This window comes from Acomys russatus, chromosome 24 (assembly GCF_903995435.1).
Source record: "Acomys russatus chromosome 24, mAcoRus1.1, whole genome shotgun sequence".
Lineage (NCBI taxonomy): Eukaryota > Metazoa > Chordata > Mammalia > Rodentia > Muridae > Acomys > Acomys russatus.
This window is the reverse complement of record NC_067160.1, coordinates 35,065,417-35,085,680: the sequence shown is the minus strand read 5'-3', so window position 1 is coordinate 35,085,680 and position 20,264 is coordinate 35,065,417. Positions and strand designations below refer to the sequence as shown.

The window sequence follows — 20,264 nt, the reverse complement described above, 5'->3', positions numbered from 1 at the left end:
CACAGGAAGGGACCTGCAACCTGAGCAAACAGATCGGCGTGGACACTCCGTGGGAACCAGCTTCCCTGACAGGTCCTGAGTTTCCCCACCCCCCCACCCCTTTTCCGCCACCTGTGCTAGAGTTTGCAGACTTGGCGCTGGGGCTGAGTCCCCAGGAGTTGGGAGGCGAGCGCCAGGCCAATGAACGCGTCCCGCAGAGGGCTCGGCTCCTCCTGCACGCGCTGATTGGCCCCGCGACCCTCGAGGCCGGGCGCGAGTGGGAGTGGCACGCGCCCCCCACCGCCCCGCGCGTCCCTCCCGCTGTGCTCCCGCCCTCCTTCTCCTTCTGCGCTCCCGGCTCCGGCCGCGCGCAGGCGGCGCTCCGCATTGCACACGCGGGGGGCGCCGCAGTGTTCGTGGGATGGGGCAGCGGGCTGCCTCTGGCGGCAGGGACGCGTGCAGCCCGGGTAAGTGTGAGTGGAGTAGTGGTGGTGGTGGTCCGGGGGGAACACAAAAGGAGACGCGGGGTGCGGGCGACTGGGCGTGCCACCCGGGCTGGGACTGTTCGGAGGGGCGTGAGTCGCGGCCGCTGAGCTCCGTGTCAGGTGGAAAGCTGAGCTAGGCGTGCAGGTCGGAAGTGTGCTGGGCGCGCGCCGCGTAGGGATGCAAATGTCAGGAGCTGCTGCAAGTTCAAGGCAGGGGAAGCTTGCTGCAGGCGTCCCAGAGAGCTTACACACTGAACTCCCGCTGGAATGAGTTTGCGGGCCGCGAATTGGCCGCGCCCCACGTGTTGCTGCGGGGCTTTGCCCACCCGAGGTGGTAGTGGGAGGCGCGGCGTGCTAGGGCACCGCCCTGCTGCTGGGCCCTGCGACCACCCACCCCGGCGACCCCGTGTAGGAACTGCAGAAGGAGTGGGGACTTCACCTAGACTTGAGTTTTGCCCCCATCTCAGGTTACAGTAGTTGGGTCGATTCCTATTTGACTAAGCATTTAATTTCAACAGAACTTTGTTGGTCTGTATGACTCATTTTGATCCCTCCACAGACTATTTCCTTCACCTGCCTGGTCCCCGTGGTTTAAAACTTGATGCTTGATTCAGCATGGTCACAGGTATCTTAAGAATGGCAATCAACTTGCCATCCTTTGGGACAACAAAGACTTGTTTAACTTGGGGGCTCTGGGGGCGGGGGGGGGGGATGCAGAGCGATTTTTTGTTAGCTATTGGGTGTACAGCATTGACCTAGAGAACAGGACAAAAAGACTAGTATGTTTGTCCCTTTGGTAAGCTACTCATGGTGTGACGTCCAAAATTTCCTTGTGGGAAGAGAGGGACTTCAGAGTCTCCAGCAGAAATCTTTTCTTGATAAATTGACTCATGGGTCCATGTGCTCTGCCCTTGACAGCCATCGCAGATACCAGAGCAACTTCCTTAAAGCCATTGCGTTTTCTTCCAAGAGACAGGAACTCTTAAGTAGCTGTTTAAAAATCTGAACCTGTGCTGATTTCTGAAGACAACTGTGTGTGTGCTCACATGTACCAAGTTTGCAAAGGCATTTGTGTAGCCACCCATGAGACAGTTTAATGTACACTGATGTTAAAACCTACTTAAATGTAAAACATCTATGCCTTTTCAATTTTAGTTTGTACCTGATCCAAAGGCAGCTGACTGAAGGAGGACTGAAAAGAGGCTTCCTTGTTTAAACGGCAGTTTTACAGTACTCTCTGGTCCTGTGAACACACAGTAGCTTTCCAAGCTTGGAGGCACACAAAGCCCTCTATGAACTGTATTGTACGAGCTAAAAATATCAGAAATGTTTCCAGACCCACCCCAGAGGGTACACACACATGGTTCATGGGCGCAGTTTGAAGCTGCTGATAAGCTTTGTAAGGTGAAGGTTTATAGTGTGAAATGCATAATTGGGAGTAATTCTGGGTATGTATGATAGATAAAGCAATAGCATATATTGTACCATATGGCACAGATTATGCAATACATTGAAATATCTGTGAGGAAGTGATACTTTATCACTCCTGTTCTCCATTTGGAATAATTGAAGCTTTCTTTTTTTTTTTCTTGTAAATTTCTTTTTAAATATATTTTATTAATTTATTCATATTACATCTCAATGGTTATCCCCTCCCTAGTATCCTCCCATTCCTCCCTCCCTCCCATTTTCTCCTTACTCCCCTCCCCTATGACTGTGCCTGAGGGGGATTTCCTCCCCCGTATATGCTCATAGGGTGTCAAGTCTCTTCTTGGTAGCCTGCTATCCTTTCAGATTGATTTTTTTTCCACAGTGCCTGATAGCACTCCAAGTAAGATAGTTTCTGAATTCTTCCTTTACATCATCTATATTTTTTTGTTGTCAGTCCCTTTTAAAAATTCCCACCTTCATGACTTACATTGTTGCTCTTTGCTGACCTCTGTTTTCTGCACCCCTTTTGAATGTTCAACCCATAGCTTCAGGACATTACGTGTCACTACTGAAAAGCATTGTTGTACGCTAAATGTCACTTAGCTTCCACTAAAGTGTGGCTGACGAAGACTTAAGAAGAAAGCTAACAATGGCTTTAAGGAACCACTGTTTTCTCTAGTTGATAACGATCTGAGTAGTGAAGCCCCAAGGAATGATGCTCACTGTACTGTCCCAGCAGCGATAAAAAAGGTGGAGTGCCAGGGATGCTCAGGAAGCTGCTGCTGCTCCTGCTTCTTCTTCTTCTTCCTCCTCTTCTTCTTCTTCTCCTCCTCCTCCTCCTCCCCCCTCCTCTTCCTCCTCCTCTTCCTCCTCCTCCTCTTCAGCAGCAGTAGCAGTAGCAGCAGCAGCAGCAGCAGCAGCAGCAGCAGCAGCAGAAACTCCTCACAGGTTCCATAGACCGTTTACAGTGAAATCAGGAGTGATTGTTTCAGTTCTTGTTATTCTTATGACTCAAATCAACCCAGACTTTCTATAGGAAAAAACTATCCTACAGCAAAAAGTCCCAGAGAGACACAGAAGAAGACACTGATGAAAGAGAAGTCACATGTTTACTTATGTAGATAGTTGGCACATTTGTGCCTACCTGGTTATTTATTAAGGACCTATCATCTACAGATCTTTTCTTGGAAAAATCACGGCTCAGCATATATACTTGGGATATTGCCTAATGTTTACTGAAATCTAAGAGGTTATTTCATTTGCATTAATGGAGGTGCATATTGACTTTACAAGTACTAAGACTTAGTTGATAGTGAGGGTTCTGGATTCAGGTCTTGGCATCATATACCGTGAGACTTCAGAAAGTGATCAGATCATTCTATATTTCAATTTCCTTGCAATGCTGAAAAATGAACTTAATGTCATGTAATTTTTCAGTTTGTTCATGATCGCTGTTTTAGTTGTAGCAGCTCCGCTCCAGGCCCAACACCTGAACCTAACATTGAAATGCTTTTCAAGTCTTCAGCATGGGGTGTGGTACCCAGGAATCGACCCATGGCTGGTAGCTGCTGGCACCATCCCTTCATCCCGGAACTGTCCACTTAGGCATTAGTTTATAAAACACAGATTATAGTATGTAATGAAGAGTGGTTTTCATTCAGCATGGGAGAGGGCATGCCAAAGAAAAGAGGCCAAATCTATAATCATTCTGTAAAGGGAACTCAGTGCTAACACAGTGAGGAAAATAAAGGAGATAGTTGACCGTCAAGTGAAACTTTAGAAAATAGGGGATATGTAAATTACCTTCTAGGTAATTGTAGTAGTAAGAAAAGTGGAAGCCTTAGGCTCAAGTGCTTTAAAGCACTGAACACATAGGGGGAAAGTAAAGAGGATCATGCCTAAATACATATAATGAAAGGTGCTACTTGAAGGGCTGGCTTATTAAGTTATTGTTATAACATATCCCCAGAAAGGGTGATTTATTTATTATATGCACAATAGATATGAGATAACCAGAAATGAATTTGTAAAGGGTCATCGGGATGAATGTCTGACGCTGTTTTGAAACGCAAATGCTGTGTGCGAGGGACTGATGGACTTTCCTATACCATACATGTGTTCAGAGGCCAAGAGAGATAAAACGGAGTGTAAATGCATTCTTCGCTTCTGTTTCTGCTGAGTAAGATTCCTGCACTCGGGCTCTCTTAGGCAGTTCACCCACTGGAGATACTAGATCAAGGAACAGCGTGTGCTCAGAAGACTCCAGACCTGATCAACAGACTAGACACAGATAAATCACAAAGGCCAGGCCAGATGGCCTTCACGTGTGTGTGTGTGTGTGTGTGTGTGTGTGTGTGTGTGTGTGAGAGAGAGAGAGAGAGAGAGAGAGAGAGAGAGACTTGGTTCATTAGAACATTAGTGGGACATTCGCTTGTGCCCTGCAGGGCTCCAGTTAGGAAAAGGGTTTCAGGAAACATCCTTGGCTCAGTGCTTCAGACTATGTCCTTGTGTGTGACAGGGTTATCAGTATTAAGAGCAAACAGACTTATTCGGGAAAATGAGGATTTAGGATTAGAGATTGGAGAGGAAAATGGGCTTGCCACTAAAATGTTACAGAAAATGTGTTTTTAAACATCGTTCAGAAAACCCTAGTAATTGACGTGTCCCAGTTTCTTCCCTATTTACCACCTTTTGTTCGGGATGGGAAGTGGGCCAAGAAGCAGGCAAAGTGGAGATCAATAGGCACTTCCGAGGAGACAAATAGGCTCCTCCAGGAAGTGGTCTGGACATGTCATAGTTAAGCACCGTTGGAGATGTGTACAGACGATAGGCCATGCTCATGGTAAGGGCAAGACGCTATGGGAAGAGCCGAAAGGACAGCCTGCATGGGAACAAAAAGAGTAAGATTAAAGTCAGAATGGAAGATTAAAGATAAGCAGTTCCTGGTGTGCTTATGGGGTGTGGTTTTAAAGTCTGTTCTCAGCAGCTAATAGCATAGCTGCGTGCTATCTCCCAGCTCCCCATTTTAATAAAAATGTTGAAGTCTTTGTGAAGAAAAGGGACGCTTACAAAACTGCATTGGTGTGGTACAATTTTTTAAAAGTATGAAATCGAGTGGAGTTTATTTAAATTTTCCCTATCAGGTCACTTATCAATGTAGAGAAAAGCCTTCAAAATGTTGACAGTGACTATTTCTGGGTAGTGCATGTTTTCAAGTGATTTTTATTTTTGCTTTTAAAACTTGTGTGTGTGTGTGTGTGTGTGTGTGTGTGTACGTGTGTGTGCATATGTGCGTATGTGTGTCCTGTGCACATGTGCAGATGGCAGAGCAGGACATTGGGTGTCTTCTCTATCACTCTTTGCTGTATTGCCTTGAGATAGAGTCTCTCACTGGACTGGCAGCTTGCTCTTTAAGTGAGGTGAGATCTGCCTACATTTCCATGGCAAATGCTGGGTTTACAGACATGCACTGTCACTGCTGACATTTTACATGTGTGCCAGGGAACCAGACTCAGGTCCTCCTGCTTGCAGAGCAGATGTTCTTAACCTGTTGGAGGACGGTCTGATGTATTTTGATGCTAATTAATAAAAAGCCATCACATGGACAGGGCAAAGAAGATAGGTGGGCCTAAGGTGGGGCTCATGAAGAACATTAGCAAGTATTTGGGATTATGGATGGGAGGTAGCTTAATAGAATTTATTAGAAGCAGATGGCATGGGATTGGGGCAGGGATCTCATACCTGCCCCACTATGGGAAGTAGTTTAGAAGATTAATGTCTGCTCTGCCCCAGGTTAACTAAGGCTATTGTAAACTTTGACAAGTGTCAGTGTCCTGATTGATTGCTAGTAGGCATACTGTAGTAATAATAATTATAGCCCTAATAATAAACATTGTTAAGTCAAACAGATAATTTAAAAACAGCATTTACCCATGTCCTCAACTCTTGATCAAACATTTCTACAAAATGTGCGATGCATTGTTCTTATAAAAGCCATGTTGTGGAACCAAGCCATGCTGTCCTAACTGTTGATTTTTACATAGTCTTACTATAAAGGAGAACTCATTGGAGTGGAGGTCATTTTGTTTTCTGTCTTCTGAACATCTCTGTGGGTGAGAGTTGGCCCACTGCACTGGATTCCAACTCTCTGAAGGGCAGCATGTTGACGTGAATGTTTTGTGGAGTTTGTTTGGCAGTAGGCACTTTATCTATAGATAGTCACAGCTGGCCCAAACCTAGCAGGATTCTGTTTGCCGGGGCTCTTAGGACACGAAGAACTAGCAGTGTAAACCACATGAAAACAGGGGTCGATCTATTTCTTACCTCCTAGAGGAATCTGTCCTTGCCTTGGTACAGCGCATGGAGAACTCTCCTAGGAATAAGTACTGCGGAGTGTTCTGAACCGAGTGAAGGGGCCGGCAGCCTCAGACATTCACAGCAGTGTGAATGAGTTCCGAGGGCTGCTTACCCTCTGGCCTAGCACGTCCCACTGGTCTTGATTTAGTCTTGTGTCCGGTGATTTTCCTGGCTTTTCTTGTACCTGTGAAAGTGGCAGTCGTTTTGTCTTCGCGTACTCTACCATAATGTTGACTTTTGATCTATTTCTGCCATTTGTACCCCTGTGCTCTTTCAAATTTCCATGATTGGAGACCGGTACTTTCTTTGCTTTCAATTTTGTTTGTCCCTCAGTCCTTGGTTTGGGTTCATTTCATTTCCATACTGTGGATCCCAGTATATACCAGTTACCCTTGACTATTTCGGTAAACTCGATTTTTTCCTTCCTTCCTTCCTTCCTTCCTTCCTTCCTTCCTTCCTTCCTTCCTTCCCGTCTTCCTTTTTATTGTAAGGGAGCATTGTATATTCAAACTATTAACTATTACGTATTGATTTTTGATGGTCTGAGGCTTGGCACCCTTCCCAGTATATGTGTTAGAAGGTAAAAACAAATGTGGTAGTGTCAAGAAGTGGGACCTTTGGTCCCAGCCTCATCCGTGTATTGGTGTCTTCACAGAAGAAACTGAAGAATGCTTCTTGTCCAGGAGCCATGTGACGATAAGCAGCAGGTGCCATCTGAGAGGCAGAGAATGTGCCCTCCCCAGGAAGCACATCTTCTGGTTCCTTCACCTTGGATTTCCCAGCCTCTGAGTCTCTAAGCAGTAAATCCCACTTGTTCATAAAGTAAGTGTCCAAGGCATTTTTGCTAGGGCACCTTGGGCAGATTAAGACAAGTATTAATATTTGATCCCTATAAGGGAGTCAGAAGTCCTTGTAAATTGTTCTCTAAGATCAACTTAATAAGGGACTGTGATCAAAATAACAGACAGATATTGTCAGAAAGACTCTTAGCAGAAGAAATAAAGATTTTTTTTTTTATCTTGTTCTTTTATAAGATCTGTTGTGTATATTATGGCATGCCATACTTGGCGTCATTTTAGAAAGCTGGGTGTCAGAGAGTCGGATAAGAGCACATAGATGTTGAGTTGGTGTCCAGGACTGTGAGTAGCATTTGAATGAGGTAGTAATTAACTGATGAGCGAACGTGGAGAACCCTGGCTAGGGGAGATAATGACGTAATGCTCTAGGGTATGTACTCCTTCTGAGCGTCCTTGAAATGGTCCATGTACTGCAGCTTGGGGCTGAAATTAGGACAACCACATTGGATTGGCGCAGGGAAAGATCAGCTGATTTAGAAGCCTCATCTTTCTCGATACCAAGATCTCTATAAGAGCCCCACAGACAAGTCTCCCACCTCCCTGTCTGCCATGCTCAGTTTAGAGACGCCTGGCTTTCAGAGAATGCCTAAGTGTGATGCCCCATCAGGTACTTTTAGTGCTTTCCCAGGCTTTTATGACATTTTGACCCTTTATGGGTGGTTATGATTGAAGATCTAGATGCCGGAAGTTCAATTCTAATGTAGTATACATAGTTACAAGTAGAATAAATGTGGGTTGTTTCTCATGAAAAATAAAAGCAAAAAAAATCACACTCATTGTGATTTGTAAGCCAGGGGTTTAGGTGGAAAGTATAAGCTTAAAATGATGTAGTTCCGTGTCTCTTGTGCTGCATTCCCATCTGTTAATCCTCGTCCTCCTTTGATAAAAGGATACCGAGAAAGACTTAAGTTAAAAAGCTTTTTTAGTGTACTTATGAATAGTTATGCATAGCGTATTTATGAGTAGAATAATAATGTATTTATAAATACAAAGTGGATTGTTAGACTAAATGAATGTTGAGTATGAAATCCTACTCTTTTGTAGGTTCATGTAAACCTTACATATAAGAATTCTTAAATCCAGGATTGTCCACTTACCTGTCTTGGGTTTTTGATTTCTTTTTCCCCACACTCAAGGTGAACCCAGAGCCTCTGTGTTACTCTACCACGTCTGCTTCCCTTTATAGTAATTGTTTCCTATCAACAGCATTCAAAAGGACTAAATAGCAAAGCACTTGATGTGTTTGAAAGGTAAGATTTGGGGTGAACATTAAAATGTATCTTTTAATATTTGTCTCCGGCTTTTTAGATTAAAACCTAACTATATAGTTTCTCCTCTCTTCCTCTGAACCTTCACATCTAGCCTTCTTTCAAATGCATGGCCTCTTTTTTCACAAATGGTTGTCTCACAGACATATACACATATAACTATACGCTCCTAAAATACTCTACTCAGTCTATATAATGTTACTTCTACATTTTCATGACTGGATAACTAGTTGGTATGCTCTTTTCTATAGGAGACCAAATCTCATGCTGGGCGGTGGTGGCCAACACCTTTAATCACAGTATTTAGGAGGCAGGGGCAGACAAATCTCTTGAGTTCGAAGCCAGCCTGGTCTACAGATGGAGTTTCAGGATGACCAGGACTACACAGAGAAACCCTATATCAAAAAAATAAACAAGAAGAGGAGAAGAAGGAGGAGGAGGGGGAGGAGGAAGAGGAGGAGGAGAAGAAAAAGAAGAAGAAGAAGAGGAGGAGGAGGAGGAGGACCAAATTTCCTACTCACAGCTTTCCTCAGTTGCCTACAGTTCTTTGTGTAGGGTTGAGGATTCAGGTGCTTTCCCCCATCTATGTTAACCTCTCTAACAGTGTTCTTGTATACACTCATGTTGGGACAGTCGTATTGATGAGACTTTATGGTTGTAGCATTTGACATTACTAGGAGACAGTTTCACAGCAAGTTCCCTGATCCTCTGATTGTTAGAATCTTCCTCTTCTCTTCTCCAGTGTTCCCTAAACCTTAGATGTGGGAGTTGTGTTCTAGATGTATGCCTTGGGTCTGGGCTCCACAAGTCTGCATTTTGATTGGCCCTTGGTTTCTATAGTGATCTCCAGCCATTGCAAAGAGATGAAGGTGATAGCTACGCTTATCTCTGGGTGTAAGAGCAACGTGTGTTTCAAGTCAATTGCAGAGTTGGTGGTTGGTTACCATCAAAGTCTGTGTGCCACTGTTGTACTCGTAGGATTATTGTGCCCTGCTGGTTGTTGTGATTCATCTGCATCATAGCTGGAGAGAATTGTTAGTTGATTCCCTTTTTTGGAAGCTTTATTGGCACCTTCTGGTACTATATCTAGCACTATAAGAGCTAGTCCCCAGGGAGGGAGCATCCTGGTCAGTTTCATCCTAAGGGCCTCTAGATCTTGCATCAGAAGTGTGTGGTGTCCTCTGTTTCCTTAAAAGCTTCCTTAATGCTCTAAGACGCAGAAGAAAAGATTACAACCTTCCTTTTTTTTTTTTTTTTTTTTTTGCCTTTTCCATCTCAAGTATGAAATATTAGCAACTCTGCATGATACTCAAGTTCCTTTTCAAGACACCCGGAAATTTCCTGTTCCTGGGTAACAGAACAGAGATTCAAATAATGTATACATCTCTATTCACTTTTCAGTGCTAAGGACACTTTACTTTCTGTCCCTGGAACTCTTCATCTACAGCATTGTACATGCTTGGGAGCACATGTCCATGGCAGCTGGGCTGTGTGTGAGTTATGGGGGGGTGTGTGTTAAAGCTTGCCTGTGCTCAAGCATGGGCTCTCTCAGGCATCTTCCTGTGTTGCTTGCGGCAAATTCTTTTCCTCCAGTTTCACTGTCTGGCTGACATTTAGCAAGATGGTCACCTACTGTCTGGACTTCACTACCTCAAATATAAAGCCAAGGTGCCCGGCAATTAAATATCAAAGTCCCACATGAGTAGGAAACATCATGATATCCTTTGACATTTAAAACTTCCCCATTTCTGCTGATCTAATGAAATAGTTCTCATGGGCAGGAAGTGAAGCATGGATTGGACATGTAGTTCAAGTGGAGTTCAGGGTATAGGAGTTCCTGCCTTCTAAGAGCATAGAGCTACTATAAATAATTGAAGGTCTTGTACATCTTCCTGGAATTTTTTTTTCTTTTTTTGTTATAAAATCTTGCCATTTTCTGACTTGATTTTCCATATGGAATACATTGAACTTCTTAGAATGTTTCTATCTTGGAGAGAAAAAAAAAATCTACTTTCAATTATTCTGAAATATTGCCATTTAAAATACAGACTTGAATAGAAGTAATATTTGGCATTTATGTAGTGACTTTCTGTAGATCAAAGGAGTGTATTAGAAATACATGCTTTTCTTTTATGTAGAACTTCATAGAAACATTTTCTTTTCATCACATTCTTTTAATGCAGAATCCCAGTCACCCAGCTCTGGGAATTCACAGCCCCTTTTGCAGCATTTCTGGTTTGTTCTCTCAGAGGCACTGCTTGGTCAGGAGTGGCCCCCCATCATTTCCTACTTGACAAGTCTTTTTATCCTCCAGGGCCCAGTCCAGTGCAGCATCCCCAGAGAAGCCTTTGGTCCTCGCTCCCTCATCAGTGAAGCTTTAAATTCTAACATACATCCCTATGTTTTGCATTATTGTAACCTTGTTGGTACTCTACCTAGTTATTTCTATGGTGCCGCCAGCCTGAGCATCTTGCCTAGCACAGACAAAGCCCTCAGTTAAAGACATTGACTGGAATGATAACTCTCACAGAGAACAGCCATAAAGACCCAGGAGGCATAAAAAAGGACGGGAAGGGTGGGTTTTATACAGTATGGCAACTGCCACCTACTTTTAGCTTCTTAAGGTCGAAGAAAACAGATGGATCTCACAAGCTGTGGAGGTCCTTCTCAGGACCTTCCCTGCCTCTGTGTCCTAAGAATATCCTCCAGGTATACAGGATGGAGGGAAACAGACTCAAAGTTGCGAGTCACCTGCCATTGGGGCTTTGGAAAGTTACAACTGACATGTTCACAGATAAAAATAAAACGGGGCTGCCTTGTACTTTATACCAAAGAGTGCTAAGCTGTGTAAGCAGGTTCTATTAAAAGTTCAAGGAAGATAATAAAGACCGTCTTTCCCATCGAGACTTGATTATTCTCCTGTAATTTCTTCACTGCTTCTTCATTGTTCCCTGTATCTCTAGGTCATACGGGGGCTTCTGAGTTATAAATATAGACTATGTTGGATGTTTGATCCAAGATAAAATAGAGGGCACTGTAGCAAGGTTGCTCTAAACAGGCAAGATGTACAGTGTCCTCCTATGCTCTTGAACACTTCTTCCAAGAGCTGTCTCTCACGAAGCTCCTCCACCTTGTGAAAAGGAATAATACACACGGCAGAGATGCTTTTTTTTTTTTTTTTTAAAACAGAGGCTATTTAATCTCTTGTGGCCAGCATTCTGCATGTTCCTCGTCGTAGACTGGAACTGTGGCTAACTGAAATGTTGCATCCTGTGATGTGTGGCTGCTTGGTTCTGAGGAATGGTGCAGAAATAAACTCGTCCCATTGCTAGTGCCATTCATTTTCAATGTGGGTAAGCGACACGAGTGAAAACTTCGTCATGTGAAAGAAATTTTTTCCACCAAGGCTATTCAGACTGAACTTTCCAGATGAAGGGAGACCCAACTCATAAAGTGGAATAGCATTTTAAAAGGCAGTCTGCAGTGGCATTTCTTTCTTGGCTTGGGAGCTGTTCTAGAGAGACCTTTGCTAGAGGGGACAATTTTCAGGTAGGCCCTGCACATTCAAGGAATGTGGTACCTGTTACAACATCTGTAAGACACTGCAGGTGACGTGGTTTTCTGTAGCTTATAGGTGGCTCTGACATTGCATGTGGGTTTGGATCTCTCCTGGAGGAGCAGAGAGAGCTAGGTATGATTGGGTGCAGATATTAAATATCTGCAGAGAGGCATACTGTGGCAGAGAGCCCCCCAGTCTCCCTGAGAATGATGCTCATTATGTGTGCTTATCGTTATGGTCAGTGATTTGTGCAACATAGAATACAGAAGTTTCTGATGTTTCAGGTCTTTTTGGTTGCAAAATTCTGTGTCTCTACAGCAAGGTAATCCATTTCTTTTCCTGTTTCTTTTGCAGCTAGTCTCTTCGCCTAGAATGTGTTGTCTGGGAGCCTTTTGATCAGAAATTCACTCTGTTAGAAAAATCCCTGCTGCTACTATAAGATAAATCCAGGTTGGGGAAAAAAAAAACCCTGTAAGCTATGCATTTCCATTATTTTTATGCTGCAGACTGTGTTAAGTCACAGACAGTCAGAGTACAAATAATGTATTCTCCAACACACACACACACACACACGCACACACACACACACACACACCACACACACTTAACCAAACATTGGGACATTTATATTAACGGAGAGAATAATACTTCAGAAAAGAACAATGTGTAGAAGATCGAAGTTTTGTTCTGACAGCATTTCTGAGCAAAGTAGTACAGCTCATCGTATAGCTGTATAATGAAGATGGAAAGGCAAATACTAATATGTATAAAGCATGCGCCATTCTTCCTTGTGGCATTATGGATTATGGAACCCATTCAGCACCCTCTCTACCAGCCTTGGATTTTGTACTGACTTATGTCATATATCTCCTTTTAAAGAAAAACAGGATGTTTTTAGTTTACTCCCTGACGGATGTCATACATGTATGCAATGTATCTAGATGAACATCTACATAAATCCCCATCCTGGTACCCACCAGATGTCCATGATGCTTTACCTCCCCCACCTTCCTGCCTTCTTCTCTTCTGTTTTGTCACAATAGCCAGTCCAGTTAGTGGCACCAGCATGCACATGGGTGTGGGGCACCTTATCACAAGCCATGTCCATGAAAATAACTGTCTCTCTCTCAGTACTCATCAGTCACCAATAGCAACTCATATAGTGGTGAAACCTCATGAGCCCCCCTCCCGTCTGTTATAGAATGTTGACTGACTTGCTTTTATGCTGCTAGATAATAACGCATGAATACATGTAACATACAGTAGACAGAATTACACAGCACTATTTACCATCTCTTAGATTGTTTCTGCAATGGTCCCTGGGCCTTGTGTGGGGTATTGATATAAATGTCTAACTTAGGGCTGCACACTCATAGTCACTTATTCTCAGGACCTTGGCTCATTAGGAGTCTCTTCTACCCATCCTGCAGAGCAGGTCTTAAGCCCTATCAGAAAACAGTTGGTTAATCTCAGAACTGCCATTGCCACTATTACACCAGTGGGCATGTCTTACTTAGCAGGCCAGTATTGTAGTATGTATGATGTACTGCTGGGTAAGTCCATTTCTGACCATTTGTCCCCTGGAGGCCTGCATAGACTCTTCTAACACTTTGAACTAGTCCTAAGTCAGTTCCAGGCTGATTTCTCTATCAGATTCTCCTTGGTGTGGTGAAGAGCTGGGACAAGTTAAGAGATTTCCAGATAGAGGTGGCAGGTGGCAAGTCTAGAGGCGTGTGAGATGGCAGGGTGGAGCATGGCTCAATCTGGACTAGACCTCTGTGATTGAGTCGATTGAACTAGTGCTTTTTGTAAGGGTTGCTGGGTGTGGGTGAACATAGGGAGGTCCTATGTAGTCTGTTGAGTCAAGAAGAAAAAGAGTCCATACTGACCATTTTATGTAGTTTGCTACTTTACTTTCTGAAATTAGGAAATATAAATCTCTGCAGTAACTTTTAGGTACAGCAGGTACCTGAAGTTAGGCTATCCACTTACTTTGCCTTTTATGATTTTTAAAGAAATAGTTTACTGGGCTAGTGTTAGAACAAAAGTTACTATCTTCTTTTCATAATTAAACTTGTATGCTACAAAGTTTCAAATATTTGGTTGTTTAATCCTCTGATTTACTTTTAAATTTTAGATTCTTTTATGCAGTTTTGTATTGTCTGAATACAAAGTTGCATGTAACAAAATGCTAATATTTCTTTTAGTTTTTCTGATCTAGTTTTATAAACTACACATGTCATGTGATCTAGCTATCCCATTTCTGGATACATATCCAAGGTAAATAAAATCAGTATGTCAGAAAGACACATACATGCCCATGTTTATTATGACACTTTTAACACAATCAAGATATGAAATTAGCCAAGCGTCCATCGAGTGATAAAAACTAGACACAGTAAATATCATGTTTTTTCTATGGGAGGAAAGTTTTACTTGAAAGTAGAATAGTAAGTTGTAGAGATTGGGAAGGTACAGGTGGGAGAGCAAGAAAGGGAGATTGAGTTTGATCAGTGCACACTCTACAGATACGTGGAAACTTCATACTGAATTCCATTAGTGTGTACTACCAATATGCATTAATAAAAATCCCATGTATCAAAACTAAATTAAATATTTTTAAATTGGTCTGAAAATAGAATTAGTTATATCCACATCCATTTAGTTATATATACTTTTAAATTCCAAAACAACTTATGTTTTTCAATTTCATGAATAGTTGATAATTATGTTTTTCCCTCTTATAAAAGATACCTTAGGGCTGATGTGATGGAAAAAGTACTTGCAGTTTCTGCATACCTCTTGACAACCTGAGTTTGATTCAGAATAGAAGGAAAGAACTGGTTCCCAAGAGTTATGTGTCATGGTATTCCTGTGCCTACAGTTACACACACATATTCCACACCACACACACACACACACCCCACACACCCACACTACACAGACCACACACACACCACACACACCACACACGCACAGACACACACACACATACACCCCACCCCCACACTACACAGACCACACACACACCACACACACACCACACACCCCCACACCACACAGACTACACACCCCCACACACGCACCACACACCCCCACATACCACACACCCCACACACAACCCACACATATACACCCACACACACCCACACATACACCACACACACACACACCACACAGACCACACACACACACACACACACCATACATATACACCCACACATACACCACACACACACACCACACAGACCCCACACACACACACACACACACCCCATACATATACACCCACACATACACCACACACACACACCACACAGACCACACACACACACACACACACACACACACACACACACACACACACACAAAGACTCTTTATAATATGGGCTCACGTCTGAGGTCCCTGCCTATCTTGGCCTCTTTGACTTGTCTTGCAGAGGAGTCATCTGCATTATAATTCAGTTTTTAAATTCATCTCTTCCAGCTTTCGAAGCAGCCTGGCTTAGGGTCCTGTTGCTGTGAAGAGACACCATAACCACAGTGACACTTAAAAAGGGAGACATTTAGCTGGGGCTGGCTTACAGTTTCAGAGGTTTAGTCGTTCATCATGCAGGAAGCATTGCAGTGTGCAGGTAGATGCAGGGCTGGAGAAGTAGCTGAGAATTCTACTTATTAATGCATGCACAGGCAGCAGTAGGAGGCTGTGCGCCATGCTGAGCATAGCTTGAGCATAGGTGGTCTCAAAGCCCGTCCCCACAGTGACACGCTCCCTCCAACAAGGCCACACTGCCTAATGGTGCCACTCCCTATGGGTCAGGCATTCAAACACATGTCTCTGTGGGGGCCATTCCTATCCAAACCACCATCAGCCTTTCCTGTCTTCCTAAACTCTGTGGTCCTTTATCACTCATCACTGGCCTCATGCATGTAGCAAACGCTAGGTAGTTATCTGATGAGAGACTCCTCTCCGTAGGTGTTTGCTGAGTAAATGAGCAGATTACTTAATGAGCGGCGCTTAATTTAATTTATTATAATTGTCCCCCCTTTCATGCCAGTAATGCAGCTATTACTTGACATCCCACACTATTTGACTTAACAATTAAACCTATTTTTTTTTGTAGCTCACAAGCTTGATACTAATTAATGTTCCGTGTTTATTGTCTTGTTTTCTAAGATACACAGATAAAGTTAAAGGGACTCTATGTAGAAACTTTGGCCCAGATCCCTCAAATTCAAACCCTTGTGTCTATGTGATCAGCTCCAAACCATAGCAGCTCTTAAACGCTGGAAGACACCTGAGTCTCCTCACGTAGGACTCAGATGCTCTTCATGGGACTGAACATACCTGTCGCGAAGCCACTTGGTAGGCTTTGTTTTGGCGTGTTTCAGCATTCGATTTCTCCGCTGTTTCATGGGTGACGAATTTCCATAAAGCCGTCAATGAAAAGGAATCTCTAAAATGACAACACTCAATGTGCGGAAAACCTGAGGCTCCCCAGGCCCTTGTGGTTTTTGAAGGCTCTCCTACTAAGGACCCATTGTTGGGATGTGACACCATGGCTTGGGGTAGACATCTACAACAAAGCAAGGGCAGTCACCACCAGCATCATTGCTCGGTAAAGGGGAGTTGATTTGTAAAAGCACCTGTTGGTTTTATTAATCGATCTAATGACAAAGCAATGGAAATTTCTTGTTGTGGGATGTGGCATGAAAGTGTATTTTATTTGCTGTAATATAACCCCCCGAAAGTGAAAATATTGAGGTTTTTTTTTTTTTGTTTTTTGTTTTTTTTTTTAGATTTGCTTTTGAGAAGGTGTTTGTGCCACTTTTGCTAGGACTTAAGACATTTCTCTCTCTTTTGAAAAATATTTTTATTTCATGTGTATGGATGTTTGCCTGCATGTGTATATGTGTATGCACTATATGCATGCTTAGAACCTGCGGAGGTCAGACGAGGGTGTTGGATCCTCTGGAATTGGAGTTTCAGATGATAGTGAGTTGCCATGTGGATCCTCTGCATGAGAACTAACTGCTCTTAACTGCTGATCCATCTCTGCAACCCTGAGAAATCTCCTCATGTTTGTGATTTGGGGGAATTTTCACATATAATTTGAGATTACCCTTTCACTTAAAGACCTTTAATTTATTTTTAATTTTATTTCTTAAATTATTTATTTATTTATTTATTTATTTATTTATTTATTTATTGGCAGTCTCATGTGTCTAGACTGGCGTTGAGCTTGCTACTTAACCAAGAAGGACCTTGAACTCCTGACTCTCCAGCCTCCGCCTCCAAACTGTTGAGTTTATAGGCACGTTGTACCACCATGCCTGGTTTTATGTAGTGCTTGAGGTTGGAGTCACGGCTTCATGCGTGTTAGGCAAGCATTTTACCAACCGAGCTACATTCCAGCCTTTGAAAGCCTGCAATACAATAATACATCAACACAGCCTACATTTAATGTGTCCACTGATTGGAATGGCTTAACGCTTTATATTTTCTAGTGCAAAAATCAGCGATCAGGCACCAGATACGCTCTGTGGGGTGGGTTCAGAGGAAGCCCTGTCCAGGAATACCTACAGTATGCATAGCAAAGTGGATGTCCTTACGGAGCTCCCAGCTGCCTACTCCCTGCTTTTCTCTCTGTGTTTGAGACTGAGAGCACATGCCAAGAACAGTTCTAATGGAAAACCAGTAGAGAACAAAACACACAAAAGACCCTGGGGCTAACGTGTGAATAAACCCACCAAACCCTCACCCCACCCCTCCCCCGACTGGAGTAGAGCTTACATTTTAGAAAGCCAGAGACAAGGAGACAGGAAACTCTGTGTGGCAGATGGTGATCAGTGCTTTGGTGACATTAGAGTGAGGGAGAGGGCATGGAAGGTCAGTGGACAGGGACTGGGAAGGTAGAATCTTTCAATATGATGGTCTTGGAAGCTACTGTAAAAGGGCTACCTGAGAGCCCGTAACAGCAAAGAGAGCCCTGTACACCTTGTGGGAAGAGCCTGCCGGTTTAGTTTGGATCTAGAGCAGTGGTTCTCAATCTGTGTCGCGCAACCCCTTGGGAGGTCAAGGGACCTTCTCACAGGGGGGTCACCTAAGGCTATCGGAAAACACAGACATTTACATTACAATTCAAAACAGTAGCAAAGTTAAAGTTAGGAAGTAGCAAGGAAAATGGTTGGGAGTCACCACAGTAGGAGGAACCATATTAAAGGGTCACAGCAGGAGGGAGGTTAAGAAGCACTTGTCTGGAGGGTGCTCTAGAGCCCGCGACATCCAAACGCCTAACCCTCAGCTTGGCACTGTTGAAAGGTGGGGGAGCCTTTAGCAGAAGGAACCTGGAGGGAAGACTGGGACCGATCTCGTGGTCGCTGTCTGTACTGGGTGCAGATGTTTCCACTGTGCGTTCCCACTGTGACATTATGCATTGCCATGGGTCCCAGGCAAGTGGGCCTGGGCTCCTGGTGACTGAATACAATTAGCCTTTCACTTTCAAGTGCATTGTCTTAGACATTTGTTTTAGTAAACAAAACTCACACGGCATCCAGATAGAAATACACCTGGAGACAGCATGCCTGGCTCGTGCTCTTGAGTGGATCAGGGTGGAAGTCAAGTGAGCCAGAGGGAGAACAGTCAAAGCTCTAAAATATAAAGAATAGGCTGTTAATCCTGCGAGACTCACGAGGTTATCAAGTTGCACCGTAGGTAGGCATTGTAGGTTTTGTACAGAGGAATGACCTGAATAAAGGCACGATTTAAGACATCACAAGTTCCTGTGAGAACCGGGATAGGCGTGTGAGATTGGAAGAAGGGGGTGTGAGTTATTGAAATAATCCAGGCCATGTGGCTTAGATCTGGGTGGGTTTGGGGAAAACCATGAAAGGGCATTCATTGACTGTTTGGAAAGAGTCACAGAGGTGAGATTTCCTGTGGAGCAAGACATGGCATATAAATGAGAAAGCAGAACCAAAGAAAGTGCCAAGGTTTGGAGTCTGGTGCCGGGAAGGGTGAGCTGTAAGGAGAATCGGGTTGGAGGAGCTTCAGGCGGCCTCTGCCAGGATAGATGTGAGGTGTCTGTTACCTTCCCAACAGAGACGTGGAGTGGGTGGGTGGGAAAACAGATCAGGCTTGAGGGAGAGAGATCTGAGCTGCAGATACAGTTTGGGGAGTTTTCTAGTCTCTGTAAAAGCCATGAACCGGGGGTAAGTCCACAAGAGCAGCGGGATCCGACAGTGAGCTTGTCTGGTTGCTTCTTGGGTATGGGGAGAAGCAGGAGTTGGTAGACGCAAAGAGATGAGGACCTACCTGAAAAAGCGTGAGTATCAAGTTGGTTCTTGCAGATGGCTAGGATCTGGAAGGCTGCACATAATGAGGGGAGTGGCATTTGGGTTTAAAGGGTACCAGAATTAAACACACTGCAGCCCCTTAGTGGGAAGTTTGGCAGGAAAAGATGCTTAGGTCACAGTGCATGCATGTCATCGAATCCCTGCTTGGCCAACATCCTGGATCACAGTATGTAATTGGCAGGGAGACTGGGGGCGGGGCACATTTACATCCCCTGCTCCTCCCAACAGATAACAGCTTTCCTTCTTAGCCTGCAGCTGCTGTGCCTTGCCTTGTAGTAACTTGAAACTGACGCATGGGGAATTTTAAGCACATATGTTATCAGAACAGATGTTTCACAGGTTTTATAGAGTATTTATTGGGAGGTCCTGTTTCAGATAGTATCCTGGAATTTGAATTTAGTTCCTCTCATAATTTAACACTTTCCAAAGTAACTGTGGAAAAATATTAATTTATTAGCAACTTTCTCTTTTGGTCTTAGGTTTTAGAGACAAGGCAGTTTAACTATACCTGAAAAAAATTTATCTGCTCTGATACCTCAGGGCAGATCTACCTGCCTGGGGCACAGGCATTTTAGCCTTTTTCTCTGGAACTTTGGAGTCATATTTCTTGTTAAAGATAAAAAAAAATATTCTGCATTCTTTTTTGATGCAGCATGATAAAGCTAAAACGAACCTCGTAAAACATAACAAAAGATTCCAACTTCAGAACAATTAGAGAAATTTGCCTTCTGTCCCCTTCTCTTCTACTTTTTGTTAAAAGAAAAAACAAATGGACACGACAGTGGAGTCTTGTTGCACTCTGTGTAGCAGTCGCTGACGACCTTGTGGAAGCTAGGGACTTTGGCGGAACTCCCTGAACGATGACGGAACAAACTAGGGGTTTCTTCATTCATTTTCCTCAAAGAAACCTCACAAACAAAACAGAACCCAAAAACAACAAACCAGATGCCACAGTGTCCTTGCCATTGTTTTA

At 43.6% G+C, this 20,264-nt stretch overlaps 1 protein-coding gene across 2 annotated transcripts in view; it reads left to right on the top strand.

The window, feature by feature from the left end:
* The first annotated feature begins 304 nt into the window (after positions 1–304).
* The window catches only part of Lypd6 (LY6/PLAUR domain containing 6), a 135,015-nt gene continuing 115,055 nt past the window's right edge, over positions 305–20,264 (top strand). Inside the window, exon 1 of one of the 2 annotated variants that reach the window (XM_051166814.1) lies at positions 305–446. The gene's annotated coding sequence lies outside the window, so the exon portion shown is untranslated. The remainder of the gene's footprint in view (positions 447–20,264) is intronic. The other variant, XM_051166813.1, reaches the window with a different exon arrangement.